This window comes from Caretta caretta, chromosome 5 (genome assembly GCF_965140235.1).
Source record: "Caretta caretta isolate rCarCar2 chromosome 5, rCarCar1.hap1, whole genome shotgun sequence".
Lineage (NCBI taxonomy): Eukaryota > Metazoa > Chordata > Testudines > Cheloniidae > Caretta > Caretta caretta.
In genome coordinates, this window is record NC_134210.1 from 22,159,327 (window position 1) to 22,176,998 (window position 17,672).

Here is a 17,672-nt window from a genome sequence, read left to right on the forward strand (position 1 = left end):
GCAAAGTCATTTTGAAACATTAAAAAGTTCCACTTAAAAAAGGTTGGAACAGAATGTTTTGACCTTATCAAAATGCTTTCTGCTGATCAGTATTTTCCAACAGAAAAATGTTCTATTGGAAAATTTCCTACCAGCTGTACTCATCAGTACAGGAAGATTTCACCCCCAGAATGCAGTAGGGTTCCTACATTCCTCAGAGCTAGCACCTTTTAAATGGTAAATAAGATCTCCCAGGCAACAAAAACTAGACTCTTGTGGGATCTGTCAGGATTGAGCACCTTCGGCTGAACCTGAGGACTAGCCAAGTCAGTCACCAGGCTGATTAATGAGCTCATCTGGGTTGGCTGAAGGGAGACAGCAGGCCTGCTTTTAAGATCAGCGGGAGCAGTGGGTTGCTAGCTCCTTGATGCTTCTACCTGAAACTGCAGTTATCTTCTACCCCCACCCCCTGCCTCGGTCTTATTTGGTTCCTGACTCTGGTTCCAACCCTGGGTTTGGCTTCCTGGTTTCTAGCTCCTGGCCCCCCTCAGACTGGTTCTAAACCACTAAGCCAGACTGCTGGCACCCAGACTCTTGGCAGGATGCCCTTAAACTTTGTCCTGAGTGCTGAATTCAGATACACACCATGAAAAATACTTGTATTAAAACAAAGATTATATGGCAGTTTGCCGAGTCTGATCTTAGATGGGTTAAATTAAAAGTTTAGATAGATCCTGCCCCTAGGAGTTTACACGCTTATGGTTTTATGTGTGTAGACTGCCTAGCACAACGGGTCCTGGTTTACAATTGGGGTCCCTAGGCACTACTGTAATACAAATAATAAAATCACAATATTATCTTAATGGGATTGTGATCAAACTAAAAAGCAAAGGTAGTATATTTTGAGAATGCTTAATACTCACTATATTAACATTTTATTAAGTCAATGAAATTTGTTCCAGACAGCTGTTTTTAAATTGCTAACATTTGCACCAAATGTTCTCCTCCATAATCGTGTTAATTTATATATGTATAGCACTTTGCTTCCCAATAGACAATTATTCCTGTATGGTAATTAGTGATGCTTGTGGCATATAAATCATTTTCCAGCAAACCCTTCCTGCAGTGTCTATATTCAACACAACACCTACTACAAAGGAATCACCAGAACTAGGATTAATTCCTTATTTGTGACAGGAATAAATGACTGTCTGTACTTTAATTAAAGAAGAGCTAATGTAAAGTAAGCAATCACAGCAGCAGCCCTTAATGCTGATCCTGTCTTAATCTATTTTTAAATGTTTATCAAGTAACAGTATCTGACACTCTCAACACATGCAATTTCTTGAGTCTAGTTTTATAGATATATGCTAACAAAATGATCATATTATTTTCTGAGTTTTCACGTAGTGAGTAGGAATAACGCAATAGGCAAATAATGCAATATTTACTTTAAAACGAGGTATTGAATATCTCTGCCCATCTAGTATAGATAATAAGCTTTTCAGGGCATGAACCTTGCCTTTTTATGCATTTTAGAAATCTCCTTTGTCCCACTGAAATCAAAGGGAATTTTACTTGGGTCAGGACTTTGGGAGTTGGCCCAAAATATTAGGAAAAATAAAAAGTGCTAACAAAATTTAGCAAGCTAAACATAAATGATTAAACATTAGCACAAGCAAACAACAAACAACAGTTCCTGTATTTAAGCAATATAAACTACTGTACAAATGGATTCCACAAAAAATAAATATGCTCCACTTTTCTGGGTTTTTTTATGACCACATGCTCTATTTTAGCAACCTCAGGTAAACAACCTAATTTCTGAAACTGTAAATGTGTGTACTTACACAGGGCCAGGCTGGTGGCTTGATCCTATGGTATAAGAAAATTTGACAAATAGAGTATCTGTTTGATCCACAGTGCTGAGGTTAGTTGAAAATTTCAGTGTTGATTGGCTGGGTCTGATCATAATGCAGTGTGTTTTTTTAAGAGAGTCTATTTCATCATATTGCAGCAGGTGCCTCTTCCCAGGGTAATTTTGGAAGGAGAGTAGTGGCAAGGCAAGGAATTTCCCCACGGACTTCAGTGGGATCAGGGCTTGATCTCAAGTTTTCATGCTAAGGTATTGGGTTGCTTTTAGAGTCGCTTAAGCATGTGCTTAAGTACTTTGCTAAGTATGGATGCTTAAAAGTTAAGCACATACTTAAAGGCTTTGCTGAACCATGAAAGTGTCCCTAGTCTGTGATGAATCCATAGAGGTTGTTGTGTGATGTAGGTGGCATTGATGTCAATGAGCTCTCTCAGAAACTGTGGTAGATTAAATTGGAAATACCCCCAATTTCTCAATTTTAGGACATTGAGAAAACTCTAGGGACTTGCTGTTTCAAGTTACAAAGGACAAAACAGCTGCTGCAAATGTTCACATTCATATAAAACTGAACATCTATACATTTACCCGTAACAGGTGGGCTAAGAAAGCAAAGGAGGTCTGGTGAATTTTAACAAATCACAAAAAATTCACACTGTTCAAACGATGATTAACGAAATGATTATGACAAGATAACTGGCTCTGTAGATGAGAGAAAACAGTGGACGTGTTATTCCTTGACTTTAGAAAATATTTTGATATGGTCTCCCACAGTATTCTTGCCAGCAAGTTAAAGAAGTATGGGTTGGATGAATGGACTATAAGGTGGATAGAAAGCTGGCTAGATCATCACTACTCAACAGGTAGTGATCAATGGCTTCATGTGTAGTTGGCAGCCAATATCAAGTAGACTGCCCCAAGGGTCGGTCCTGGGACCAGTTTTGTTCAATATCTTCATTAATGATCTGAAGGACGGCGTGGACAGCACCATCAGCAAGTTTGCAGATGACACTAAACTGGGAGGAGTGGTAGATACGCTGGAGGGTAGGGATAGGATTCAGAGGGACCTGGACAAATTACAGGATTGGGCCAAAAGAAATGTGATGAAGTTCAACAAGGACAAGCGCAGACGGGAAGAATCCCATGCACTGCTGCAGACTAGGGACCGAATGGCTAGGCAGTAGTTCTGCAGAACAGGACCAAGGAGTTACAGTGGACGAGAAACTGGATATGAGTCATCAGTGTGCCCTTGTTGCAAAAAAAGCTAAAATCATTTTGGGCTGTATAAGTAGGGGCATTGCCATCAGATTAAGGGACGTGATCATTCCCCTCTATTCAACATTGGTGAGGCCTCATCTGGAGTACTGTGTCCAGTTTTGGGCCCCACACTACGAGAAAGATGCGGAGGGCAACAAAAATGATTAGGGGGCTGGAGCACGTGACTTAAGAGGAGAGGCTGAGGGAACTGGGACTGTTTAGTCTGCAGAAGAGAAGAATGAGGGGGGATTTGATAGCTGCTTTCAACTACCTGAAAGGGGGTTCCAAAGAGGATGGCTCTAGACTGTTCTCAGTGGTACCAGATGACAGAACGGGGAGTAATGGTCTCAAGTTGTAGTGGGGGAGGTTTAGGTTGGATGTTGGGAAAAACTTTTTCACTAGGAGGGTGGTGAAGCACTAGAATGGGTTACCTAGGGAGGTGGTGGAATCTCCTTCCTTAGAGGTTTTCAAGGTCAGGCTTGACAAAACCTTGGCTGGGATGATTTAGTTGGGGATTGGTCCTGCTTTGAGCAGGGGGTTGGACTAGATGATCTCCTGAGGTTCCTTCCAACCCTGATATTCTATGATTCTAACTGATAAATTATTTTGTGAATCTGGCCCTAATCCTGCAATGAGTGCCACAGATGCAGACCCTGTCCCTAGGAGGAGCCCAGTGGAATTTGATGAGGCTCCACATTGCCTTAGGGCTCTGCACAGCTCATTTTAAAATATGCTCATTTTATTCTTGACTATTCTGCTGAGACTACTTCTGTGACTCTGGCTACAGAGTGGTCTCTAAGGCTTTGTCTACACTTACACTGTTTTGTCAACAAAAGGCAGCTTTTGTCAACAAAACAGAATGCGTACGCACTACAATGTGATGGCATTTTTGTTGGCAAAATTTACAATTTTGTTGGCAAAAATGCCCTGTTTCGCCGACAAAATACAACGAGAGACATAAGACCTTCTGCGCAAAATTTTTGTTGACAAAGTGCCAGTGTAGACACCCTGCTGGATTTTATCATTCTAAGTGGCCTCCAGGAGGTGTCCCACAACGCCCAATCTGACCACTCTGGTCAGTGGTTTGAACTCCACTTCCCTGCAGCTAGGTAAACAACCATCCACCCCTCCCCCGTAGAAGCCCCAGGAATTTTTGAAATTCCATTTCCTCTTGGCTCAGCGTGGAGAGGTTTCATTGCATCTTTCCAAGTGACTATGGCAGGTTATCGCAGCAAACACTGTCCTGCTTGGACCACTGTAGAGTTGCTGAATCTGATCAGTATATGGAGAGAGGAGGCTGTGAAGTCTCAGCTGTGCTTGAGCCACAGGAATTTTGATACCTACAGGCAGATCTCTCGAGGCATGTGCAAAAAGGGCTACGATCAGGACACGCTGCACAGCAAAGTGAAGATGAAGGAGCTGAGGCAGACGTACCATAAGGTGAGGAAGGCAAGCAGTCGCTCTGGTGCTGCATCTAAAACCTGCTGGTTCTATAAGGAGCTGGACACTATCCTCTGTAGCTGTCCCACCTCCACTGCCAGGAGCCCCGTGGATACTTCGGCGGGCCTGGAGGTGGCGGAAAGATGACCTAACCCAGAGGATGAAGTCATTGATGTAGAGGTGGAGTTAGACGACAATGTGGAGCTCCTGGTGCGGTTACCTGGTGGGGCAGGCAGCCAGGAACTGTTCAGCACGGAGTTGTCCAGCCAGTCTCAGCAGTTGCTCTCTGCCAAGCAAGAGAGGAAAGCAGCAGAATACGGACCCTGGACTTCAGAAAAGCAGACTTTGACTCCCTCCGGGAACTGATGGGCAGGATCCCCTGGGAGAATAACATGAGGGGGAAAGGAGTCCAGGAGAGCTGGCTGTATTTTAAAGAATCCTTATTGTGGTTACAGGGACAAACCATCCCGATGTGTAGAAAGAATAGTAAATATGGCAGGCGACCAGCTTGGCTTAACAGTGAAATCCTTGCTGATCTTAAACACAAAAAAGAGGCTTACAAGAAGTGGAAGATTGGACAAATGACCAGGGATGAATATATAAATATTGCTCGGACATGTAGGAATGAAATCAGGAAGGCTAAATCACACCTGGAGTTGCAGCTAGCGAGGGATGTTAAGAGTAACAAGAAGGGTTTCTTCAGGTATGTTGGCAACAAGAAGAAAGCCAAGGAAAGTGTGGGCCCCTTACTGAATGAGGGAGGCAACCTAGTGACAGAGGATGTGGAAAAAGCTAATGTACTCAATGCTTTTTTTGCCTCTGTCTTCACAAACAAGGTCAGCTCCCAGACTACTGCACTCGGCAGCACAGCATGGGGAGGAGGTGGCCAGCGCTCTGTGAAGGAAGAAGTGGTTCGGGATTATTTAGAAAAACTGGACGTGCATAAGTCCATGGGGCCGGATGCATTGCATCCAAGAGTGCTAAAGGAATTGGCAGATGTGATTGCAGAGCCGTTGGCCATTATCTTTGAAAACTCATGGCGATCGGGGGAAGTCCCGGAAGACTGGAAAAAGGCTAATGTAGTGCCCATCTTTAAAAAAGGGAAGAAGGAGGATCCTGGGAACTACAGGCCAGTCAGCCTCACCTCAGTCCCTGGAAAAATCATGGAGCATGTCCTCAAGGAATCAATTCTGAAGCACTTAGACGAGAGGAAAGTGATCAGGAACAGTCAGCATGGATTCACCAAGGGAAAGTCATGCCTGACTAATCTAATTGCCTTCTATGATGAGATTACTGGTTCTGTGGATGAAGGGAAAGCAGTGGATGTATTGTTTCTTGACTTTAGCAAAGCTTTTGACACGGTCTCCCACAGTATTCTTGTCAGCAAGTTAAAGAAGTATGGGCTGGATGGATGCACTACAAGGTGGGTAGAAAGTTGGCTAGATTGTCGGGCTCAACGGGTAGTGATCAATGGCTCCATGTCTAGTTGGCAGCCAGTATCTAGCGGAGTGCCCCAAGGGTCAGTCCTGGGGCCGGTTTTGTTCAATATCTTCATTAATGATCTGGAGGATGGTGTGGATTGCACCCTCAGAAAGATTGCGGATGACATTAAACTGGGAGGAGTGGTAGATACGCTGGAGGGTAGGGATAGGATACAGAGGGACCTAGACAAATTGGAGGATTGGGCCAAAAGAAATCTGATGAAGTTCAACAAGGACAAGTGCAGAGTTGTGCACTTAGGACGGAAGAATCCAATGCACCGCTACAGACCAGGGACCGAATGGCTAGGCAGCAGTTCTGCAGAGAAGGACCTAGGGGTTACAGTGGACGAGAAGCTGGATATGAGTCAGCAGTGTGCCCTTGTTGCCAAGAAGGCCAATGGCATTTTGGGGTGTATAAGTAGGGGCATTGCCAGCAGATCGAGGGACGTGATCGTTCCCCTCTATTCGACATTGGTGAGGCATCATCTGGAGTACTGTGTCCAGTTTTGGGCCCCACACTACAAGAAAGATGTGGATAAATTGGAGAGAGTCCAGCGAAGGGCAACAAAAATGATTAGGGATCTGGAACACATGACTTATGAGGAGAGGCTGAGGGAACTGGGATTGTTTAGTCTGCAGAAGAGAAGAATGAGGGGGGATTTGATAGCTGCTTTTAACTACCTGAAAGGTGGATCCAAAGAGGATGGATCTAGACTATTCTCAGTGATAGCAGATGACAGGACAAGGAGTAATGGTCTCAAGTTGCAGTGGGGGAGATTTAGGTTGGATATTAGGAAAAACTTTTTCACTAGGAGGGTGGTGAAACACTGGAATGGGTTACCTAGGGAGGTGATGGAATCCCCTTCCTTAGAAATTTTTAAGGTCAGGCTTGACAAAGCCCTTGGCTGGGATGATTTAGTTGGGATTGGTCCTGCTCTGGGCAGGGGGTTGGACTAGATGACCTCCAGAGGTCCCTTCCAACTCTGATATTCTATGATTCTATTCTGTGATTCTATGATTCTAAGCAGGAGAGGAGATGCCTGGTAAGTGCAGGACCGGTGCAAGCATGTTTTGCACCCTAGGTGAAACTTCCACCTCGTGCCTGCCTCCCCCCCCCCCAGCCCTGCAGCAGCTCCCCGCCCCTCCTCGACCTGAGGCGCCCCCCCGCAGCAGCTCCGTGCCCCCCCGCCCTGAGGCACCCCCTCCTGGCAGCCCCCTGCCGCCCCCTCCCTTCCAACCTCCCTCCCCTCGGCCCGGGGAGCCGTGCGGCAACTCCCTGCCACCCCCTCCCTCGGCCCAGGGAGCTGTGCAGCAGCTCCTTGCCGCCCTGTCCCTCGGCCCGGGGAGCCGCGTACGGCAACTCACCGCCCCAGCTCACCTCCGCTCTGCCTCCTCCCCGAACACGCCGCCGCTTCTCTCGCCTCCCAGGCTTGTGGCGCCAATCAGCTGGTTGGCACACAAGCCTGGGAGGGAGAGAAGCAGAGCAGGGTGGCGTGCTCAGGGGAGGAGGCAGAGCAGAGGTGAGCTGGGGCGGGGAGCGGTTCTCCTGTGCGCCGCCCTCCCCCTCCCCATTACTTGCTACAGGCGGCCCTCCCTGTGCCCCCTGCCCCAGCTCACCTCCGCTCTACCGCCTCCCCAGAGCACGCTTTTGGCCGCCCCCAACCACTTGGCGCCCAAGGCGACTGCCTAGTTTGCCTAGTGGTTGCACCAGCCCTGGGTAAGTGGCTGTGGTTTGTGTAGTTCAGAGGTGGGTTCAGGCTATAGAAATGTACAAGGCTGGCTGTGTTTGTGTGTGCTAGACATTTGCCCATACAGCTAATCATCACGGAGGAACAGGGTGTTGATGCATGTCGCGATCTCACGGGAATCCTCCTGAGAGATCTCTAGGAAAGTTTCCTGGAAGTACTTGGCAATCCTCTGCCGAAAATTTCTTGGCGGAGCTGCTTTGTTCCTTCCCCCATTGCAGGAGACTTTCCTGCGACATTCGGCAATCACTTGTGCAGGGACCAAAGCGGCACACGGGTGAGCAGCATAGGGACCCGGGTGGAAGCCACAAGCATGTAGTACATGTACCCTCGCTTCCCTGCTTACCCTCAGCAGTGAGATATCTGGTACAATGACCCCCGCCTGTGGGGTCACTGTAACAGTGCAAGAGAATTTTAGAATTTTTCCCCTAGTTGGTTGCACTGCAACCCTTGCAGAGTGCTCTTTTCCCCATGTAGAGCACCCCCAACCCCATGCAACACTCACCATGCTCTGGGTGTTTGTCGAGATGTGTGCTTGCCACGGGTCCATGAGAAAGTGATTGTTATGTTACTAGAGGTGCATTTTACTGAAATGTTTCAATGCTGTGCATGAACTTAACAATCATGTTTCTGTGCATGGTTCCTTGTGCTTCAGCAGATGTAGCCTCCAGGAATACCCCCTCCACACACTGGCTGAGCGTTGCCGCCAGAAAGAAAGTGCCCTAGGTGGAGCAAAGTAGACATGTTCCAGGAGGTACTGCACTTCTCCAATGCAGAGAAAAGGTAACTCAAGGAGTGGATGGAAGCGGAAAGGCAGGAAAAGAAAATAAGGAGTTTGTAAAGGACGCTACTGAGTGGGTGATTTAAGTCATGGAGGAGCAAACGCAGATGCTGAAGTCCTTAATAATGCTACAGACTGAGCAGATGTGTACCCGCCCTTTCCTGCAGCACAGTCAGAATTCTTTTACATGCCCCCCAAAACTCCACCCGCACATTCCTTTCTGCTTTCCGGGACTTCTCGGTTTCCCCTTCACTTCACCCCCTCGGACAACTTTCAAAATGATAGCTGGACCTACACACAGCTCTGAAAGTCTGCCCTTCCCTGGTCCCTCCTTTCCCACCAAGTGCCTTTGTGTGTGTGTGTGCGTGCGTGTATGTATTGTTTCTCGTTCAATAAAATCAAAGTTTTTGAACAGTAATTCATCTTTATTTGTTTCCTACAAATTGAGATAGCTGGCACTACCAATACATACACAGTGTAATCATTAGCTTACTGGAATGTAAGACCCCAAATGCCACCATTGATTCCTAGGAAAACTACATGTAATTTAACATTGCAACACCAATCAGAGATATACATTACTGGTTCTCATTTTCAGATTGTTGCCTCAAAGTCTCCCTGATTTGAATTGCCCCCCTCTGGGCTCCTCTGATAGCCCTGGTATCTGGCTACTCAAAATCAGCAGCCAAGTGGTCTGCCTCAACACTCCATCTCTAAGCAAACCTTTCACCCTTAGCTTCACAAAGATTATTCAACATACAACATGCGGCTATGACCATGGGAATATTATCCTCATTGAGGTCTAACCTGCCATAAAGGCATCACCAGCACTGTCACCCGGCATCTACTCAGCCTGTTGTTGAACTGCTCCTTATTGCTGTCCAGGTTTTTCCGTTTAAGGTTTCATAAACCACGGCTGTAAGGGGCACACCGGGTCTCCCAGGCTCACTATGGGCATTTTAACATCCCCCACTGTAATCTTCTGGTCTGGAAAGAAAGTCCCCGCTTGTAGTTTTTTATACAGGCCGGTGTTCCTGAAGATGCCTGTGTCATGCACCTTCCCAGACAACCCCACATTGATGTCAGTGAAACACCCCTAGTGATCCATAAGCGCCTGCAACATCATAGAGAAGTACCCCTTCCTACTGATGTACTCCATCTCAAGGTGGTCTGGTGCCAAAATTGGAATATGTGTGCCATCTATTGCCCCTCTACTGTTAGGGAAACCCATTTCTCAAAAGCCATCCACTATTTCACATGCATTTCCCAGAGTCACAGTCCTTTGTAGCAGGATGTGATTAATTGCCCTGCACACTTGCATTAACGCAGCCCGAATGGCTGACTTCATGACTCCAAATTGATTCACGACTGACCGGTAGCAGTCTGGAGTTGCCCGCTTCCACACAGTGATTGCCACGCACTTCTTTACTGATAGGGTATGTCTCATCCTGGTGTCCCTGCACTGTAGTGCTGGGGCGAGCTCCACACACAATTCCAGGAAGGTGGCTTTTCACATCCAAAAGTTCTGTAGCCACGTGCATGACTATATGATCCCACCATTGAGTGCTTGTTTCCCAAGCCCAAAAGTGACGGTCCGCTCCCTGCAACTGTTCCGTGAATGCCAAAAGCAATCTAAAGTTGTTCCTATCCATATCACACAGCATGTCAGGCAACTGGGAGTCTTCTTCAGTTAGGAACTTTGTGATTAACTGCACTGCCATCCACAATGTCTTCATGACAGTTTTTTTTCATAGATATTTAGGTCAGAAGGGACCATTATGATCATCTAGTCTGACCTCCTGCACAATGCAGGCCACAGAATTTCACCCACCACTCCTGCAAAAAACCTCTCACCTATATCTGTGCTATTGAAGTCCTCAAATCATGGTTTAAAGACTTCAAGGAGCAGAGAATCCTCCAGCAAGTGACCCGTGCCCCATGCTACAGAGGAAGGCAAAAAACCTCCAGGGCCTCTTCCAATCTGCCCTGGAGGAAAATTCCTTCCCGACCCCAAATATGGCGATCAGCTAAACCCTGAGCATATGGGCAAGATTTATCAGCCAGATACTACAGAAAATTCTTTCCTGGGTAACTCAGATCCCACCCCATCTAATATCCCATCACAGGCCATTGGGCCAATTTACCATGAATATTTAATTACCAAAACCATGTTATCCCATCATACCATCTCCTCCATAAACTTATCAAGTTTAATCTTAAAGCCAGATAGATCTTTTGCCCCCACAGCTTCCCTTGGAAGGCTGTTCCAAAACTTCACTCTGATGGTTAGAAACCTTCGTCTAATTTCTAGTCTAAACTTCCTGGTGGCCAGTTTATATCCATTTGTTCTTGTGTCCACATTGGTACTGAGCTTAAATAATTCCTCTCCCTCTCCGGTATTTATCCCTCTGATTTATTTATAGAGAGCAATCATATCTCCCCTCAACCTTCTTTTAGTTAGGCTAAACAAGCCAAGCTCCTTGAGTCTCCTTTCATAAGACAAGTTTTCCATTCCTCGGATCATCCTAGTAGCCTGTTTGAATTCATCCATCCTGTTCCAGTTTGAATTCATCCTTCTTAAACATGGGAGACCAGAACTGCACACAGTATTCCAAGTGAGGTCTCACCAGTGCCTTGTATAACGGTACTAAAACCTCCTTATCCCTACTGGAAATACCTCTCCTAATGCATCCCAAGGCTGCATTAGCTTTTTTCACGGCCATATCACATTGGCAGCTCATAGTCATCCTATGATCAACCAATACTCCAAGGTCCTTCTCCTCCTCCGTTACTTCTAATTGATGCGGCCCCAGCTTATAACTAAAATTCTTGTTATTAATTCTTAAATGCATGACCTTACATTTCTCACTATTAAATTTCATCCTATTACTATTACTCAGTTTTACAAGGTCATCCAGATCCTCCTGTAGGATATCCCTGTCCTTCTCTAAATTGGCAATACCTCCCAGCTTTGTATCATCTGCAAATTTTATTAGCACACTCCCACTTTTTGTGCCACGATCAGTAATAAAAAGATTAAATAAGATTGGTCCCCAAACCGATCCTTGAGGAACTCCACTGGAAACCTCCCTCCAGCCTGACAGTTCACCTTTCAGTAGGACCCATTGTAGTCTCTTCTTTAACCAATTCCCTATCCACCTTTCAATTTTCATATTGATCCCCATCTTACCCAATTTAACTAATAATTCCCCATGTGGCACAGTATCAAACGCCTTACAGAAATCTAGGTAAATTAGATCCACTGCGTTTCCTTTGTCTAAAAAATTTGTTACTTTCTCAAAGAAGGAGCTCAGGTTGGTTTGGCACGATCTCCCTTTTGTAAAACCATGTTGTATTTTGTCCCATTTACCATTAACTTCAATGTCCTTAACTACCTTCTCCTTCAAATTTTTTTCCAAGACCTTGCATACTACAGATGTCAAACTTACAGGCCTGTAGTTACCCAGATCACATTTTTTGCCTTTCTTAAAAATAGGAACTATGTTAGCAATTCTCCAGTCATACGGTACAACCCCTGAGTTTACAGATTCATTAAAAATTCTTGCTAATGGGCTTGCAATTTCATGTGCCAATTCCTTTAATATTCTTGGATGAAGATTATCTGGGCCCCCCGATTTAGTCCCATTAAGCTGTTTGAGTTTCTCTTCTACCTCAGATATGGTAATATCTACCTCCATATCCTCATTCCCATTTGTCATGCTACCATTATCCCTAAGATCCTCTTTAGTCTTATTAAAGAATGAGGCAAAGTACTTGTTTAGATATTGGGCCATGCCTAGATTATCCTTGACCTCCACTCTATCCTCAGTGTTTAGCGGTCCCACTTCCTCTTTCTTTGTTTTCTTCTTATTAAATGGCTATAGAACCTTTTACTATTGGTTTTAATTCCCTTTGCAAGGTCCAACTCTACTTGACTTTTAGCCTGTATCACTTTATCCCTACATGTTCTCACCTCAATAAGGTAGCTTTCCTTGCTGATCCCTCCCTTCTTCCACTCCCTGTATGCTTTCTGCTTTTTCTTAATCACCTGAGATGCTTGCTCATCCATCTTGGTCTACAACTCCTGCCTATGAATTTTTTCCCCTTTCTTGGGATGCAGGCTTCCGATAGCTTCTGCAGCTTTGATTTAAAATAATCCCAGGCCTCCTCTACCTTTAGATCCATAAATTCTTCAGTCCAATCCACTTCCCTAACTAATTTCCTTAATTTTTGAAAGTCAGCCCTTTTGAAGTCAAAAACCCTAGTTGCAGATTTATTTTTGTTAATCCTTCCATTCAGTTTGAACTGAATTAGCTCATGATCACTTGAGCCAAGATTACAACCATTTATTCTATGAGGTCCTCACTACTCACCAAAAGCAAATCTAAAATGGCATCCCCTCTAGTCGGTTCAGCAACTACTTGATGAAGGAATCCATCAGCTATCGCATCTAGGAAAATCTGAGCCCTATTATTATTACTAGCACTCGTCCTCCAGTCTATATCTGGGAAGTTAAAGTCTCCCATGAGCACACAGTTTCCATTAGTATTTACTTTATTAAAAACATTAAAAAGGACTCTATCAATATCCAAATTAGATCCCGGCAGTCTATAGCACACCCCAAGCACTATCCCAGGGGAGGCTGTAATAGTTTTCTTCCCCAATGTAATTTTTGCCCAGACGGACTCTGTCTTATCCATTTCATCGCTTCTTATTTCTTTACATTCTACCTCATCATTGATATACAATGCTACTCCACCACCTTTACCTTTATTTCGGTCTTTCCTAAACAGCACATACCCTTCAATACCTGTAGTCCAGTCATGACTACTATTCCACCATGTTTCTGTTATCCCTATAATATCTGGTTTCACTTCCTGCACCAGTAGCTCTAGTTCCTCCATTTTGTTACCTAGGCTCCTCGCATTGGTGTACAAACATCTTAATTTTTGCTGTTTGGCCTCACTCACATTCTGTACCCTATTAGGCACGGTCATTCTACAGCCAATATAACCTATTAGACTGGTATCTACACTGCCCTTCCTCCTACCCATGGCTGTATCCTCTCTTACTTTGTTTTCTTTCCTCTCAATGCTAAAATCCGGCGTGGAGATTACCTGGACATCTCCCAACCATCTCCCCCAAATTCCTAGTTTAAAGCTCTCTTAATCAGTTGTGCCAGCCTCCATCCTAGAAGTCTATTTCCTTCCCTACTCAGATGAAGTCCATCCCGAGAGAACTGTCCTCTGTCCATGAATGCCTCCCAGTGGCCATACATCCCAAAGCCCTCCTTATAGCACCACTGCCTAAGCCATCTGTTGATACTCATAATCTTGTCACACCTTTGTTGCCCTTCTCTAGTTATCAGCGCATAGGAGAGTAGTACAGAATCCATCGCTTCTCACAAAGATGCTGGGGTGCACAGCAAACAAGGACCATTGAAAAATGTCATGCAAGAAAGCCAGAAGCCCATGGAATGCTGGGACAGAAAGCAATGCATCATAGCACATTGAGCCCAGTCCGAAGATGTGCAGCGATCTGCTCTGCCTTCCTACAACACCTAGACGCAGAAGGTGTCGAGCTGGACTGTGGGATAGGTACCCACAGTGCATTGCTCACACGGTCAGTGATAGTGCCCCAATTGTGGACGCGCTCTGCTGACAGAGGGAGTGAGTGTGAACATGACAAGCCAATTATTATTATAGCGATTTTTGAGTGTCAACATCTGTAGTGTAAACAAGGCCTTAATCAGGCAGTTAGGTAGCTAAGTATATAGCTAGTCCTGTCTCAGGATGCCTAGGCTTTGTGTAAAACCTAGGCTGGAGTCTCTAATAACAATCTTTTTCTTGGTTGTTCCATAAGCATGGTCTAAAGGGAATGTTCACTCGAACTTACAACTACCATCAAGGGTGTCAATTAGTATCAACTGGAGCAGTTGTTTTTGTGATCAGGTCAATCATTGCTCAGTAGAAACTGGACTGAGACATATCAAACTCACTTCAAGGCCACGAAGGAGCTGTCAGGTAGTAAAGACTTACATACGCTGCCCCTCATTAACTATATTTTACAGCATGGTGTCTGAAGATTGACAATTTAGAAAAAATAACTTTTAGATGAAGTGCCTCCTGTAGGGGTAACACAATAAACAACTTTGAAAGCAACTTACTACAAATATTAATCATACGGAATGTAAATAACCACAATGTGTAATGAAGTCCTCCTCCTCCTAAGCAGATATTTGCATATGAATGTACCTTAATATCCTGGATGAAATCCAGGCTACATTAACTTTAATAGGGTCAGGATTTCATCCCATGCTGCCTTTACTAGAAGAGGGAAAAAAGGCTCTAAAAACTGGAGGTTCTGCTTAAGCTTCTTTTGTGGGGGAAGAATGCTGGGGGAACAGAGGGCACAGCTGGAAGTGATAAAGCACTGAAACCAACAAAAACCTAACGTGCTAGCATTATACATCCTAGAACAGCCAGCCACAGGCATGGGCACACTGCCCCTGTTCATGAAAGGTGCTCTATTATAATGCTAACCCTTTCTCAGAGTGGTCATTGCTGCACGTGCTACTGCCAAAGAGAACAGAAACACCGTCAAGTAGGAGAGGAATGCCAGTATTCAGTAAAACAACATACAGGAAAAATTCCCACAATCTGACATAAATCTGGAGGTTAACAAAGGGGGTTTTAAAGGGTCAGTTTTAATTATTGATTAAGTGTCTGCAGTGATCTTGGCACTGTACAAGACACACAGATGGAGGCGTTTGGATATCCGGATGATAGGGTTAGCTTGGAAATTAAAAAGAAAAATTTTAACTGAGGATACCTTATGCAAAAAATTCCCAGGGTTGGTGCCTGAAGTTTGAAAATCTCCCCTTAGAATGTCTAAGGAACAATAGCAATTAGGGTCCACTCTCCCATTGACAGTAATTGGGAGTTAGCTACTTAGTTGCCATTTGTGCCTTTGAAAATCTCTGTAAACATATATTTAGGCATCTAAGTAAAAGCGGCTTGGTTTTCAGGGGAGTAAAGGTGCTGGGTATACTCAGCTGTCTCTCTCGGTTACAGCACATCACTGGGAAGGCTCCTGTGCTCTATTCCTGGCTTTACCAGTAGATCATTACATGTCACCAGCAAGTCAAGCCTCTTGTCATGTCTTTGCTTCAGTTTAACATGTCACATTGGTTTAAAAAGAGGTGCAATGAGGTTGCAATGAGCTCCACATTGAGCTCCTGAGATAGAAAGTAATATTGAAGAACAAAGTATTGTTATTTAACAATTCAATTATCTTGCTTTCAGATTAGTAGTGTTTCAAGGAAAACAAAATGTGAACAAATGAGAATCAGAGTACATGGCGTTGGCTAAAATCATCCAATTTGAGTGCCTACAGTTAGCGACCTAACTACATATTTAGGCACCTCAATAGGTGGCCTGATTTTCATAGGTGCTGAATACCCATTGAAGTCAATGGGAGCTGCAGGTGCTGCCAGGGATCTTTGAAAATCAGGCCACTTATTTAGGTGACTAACTTTAGGCACCCAAGTTTGAAAACTTGGCGATTGATTGAAATAGATGGTAAAATACAGAGAATTTATTTTTAAGTGATTGAAACAAATCACTGGCAATCTATATAGATACACATCCTCTGGGTAGCCTCTGACCGTGGGTCTCCCCTGGCATCCAGAATTCAACTTGAAGTGTGGCTAAACTCATGTTTAATTGTTAGTCACCTGTCATAAAAGTGAGGCCCCAGGAGTGTAAATGGTTTATTTTCTGAAATATAAAGCTAATTTTGCCTATTTTAAAGACCAGGTTGACTCTCCCCTTTCTGTTTTGTTTTTCATAAGAAAGCTTTTCCCCATGTCTAGGTACCTTCAACTTCATCATGACAAAGGGCAGGGCCAGTAGCTGCTTCTATTTGCAGCAGGCCTAAGCAGAGCAGGAATGAGGACATAGATGCATCTGAGCCTCCCACCCTCAAACTTTGCTTCTAGGCTTTTGTTGTTTCCTAATGAGCATAACAAAAACCTTGATGGTTTCATTATTTCCCTTTCACTTGTTAGAACAGCTGAAGTTTTCATTCACAGACTGAAATTACAGCTTAATGTTTCTAGAATAAAAAAACTTCCAAATTATAGAATCATAGAATATTAGGGTTGGAAGAGACCTCAGGAGGTCATCTAGTTCAATCCCCTGCTCAAAGCAGGACCAACACCAACTAAATCATCCCAGCCAGGGCTTTGTCAAGCTGGGCCTTAAAAACCTCTAAGGATGGAGATTCCACCACCTCCCTAGGTAACCCATTCCAGTGGTTCACCACCCTCCTAGTGAAACAGTGGTTCCTAAAATCCAACCTAGACCTCCCCCATTTCAACTTAAGACCACTGCTTCTTATTCTGCCATCCACCACCACTGAGAACAGCCAAGCTCCATCCTCTTTGGAACTCCCCTTCAGGATCCAAAGAGGAACATATTTATGTATGTTTCACCCAGATACAGGCCCTGTTGGTAGTGTATGGGCATTTCAAAGCTCTCCCTGGAGCTTAGCCTGAGGGCATGCCCGTCCTTCCAAACTATCAGCCTAATGATCCATACTCCATGGGGGGTAGGGGGGGATAAGAGGAGGGTGTCTCTGACTACTAATTAGCTACTACAACAATGTAGCAACTTGGTGGCCTGAGTAGTACTGAGAGGAGTTGGGACATGGGGCGGTGAGCAAGGCCCCATGGCAGGATCAGGCTGAGGTGAACTGGACTGGTACAGGGAGTGGGGAGCCATTCCAGGGTCTGGCTGAACTCAGGTGAGTGGTTGCGGGGGACCCATAGCAGAGTGATGCTTTAGCAAGGGACAGGCCAGGACAAGTTGAAAGAGTGGGGCAATCATGGCATGGTTAGACTGAGGGAAGGGCTGTGGGGAGCTGGGAGGCACAGCTGGGTGAGGATCTCCATGAGGGGCTCTGGGGGGCAGGCACAGAGACTAGGTAGTCATGCAGGGAAAGGGAGATGAGGGCTGGCATAGTGAGTGGAGAGAACAGCAGGGTCAAGCTGAAGTGAGATGAAGCGTGGGGAGGCACGGGGGGGACCCCGGTAGGTTCAGACTCTCGGAAGGGCTGGC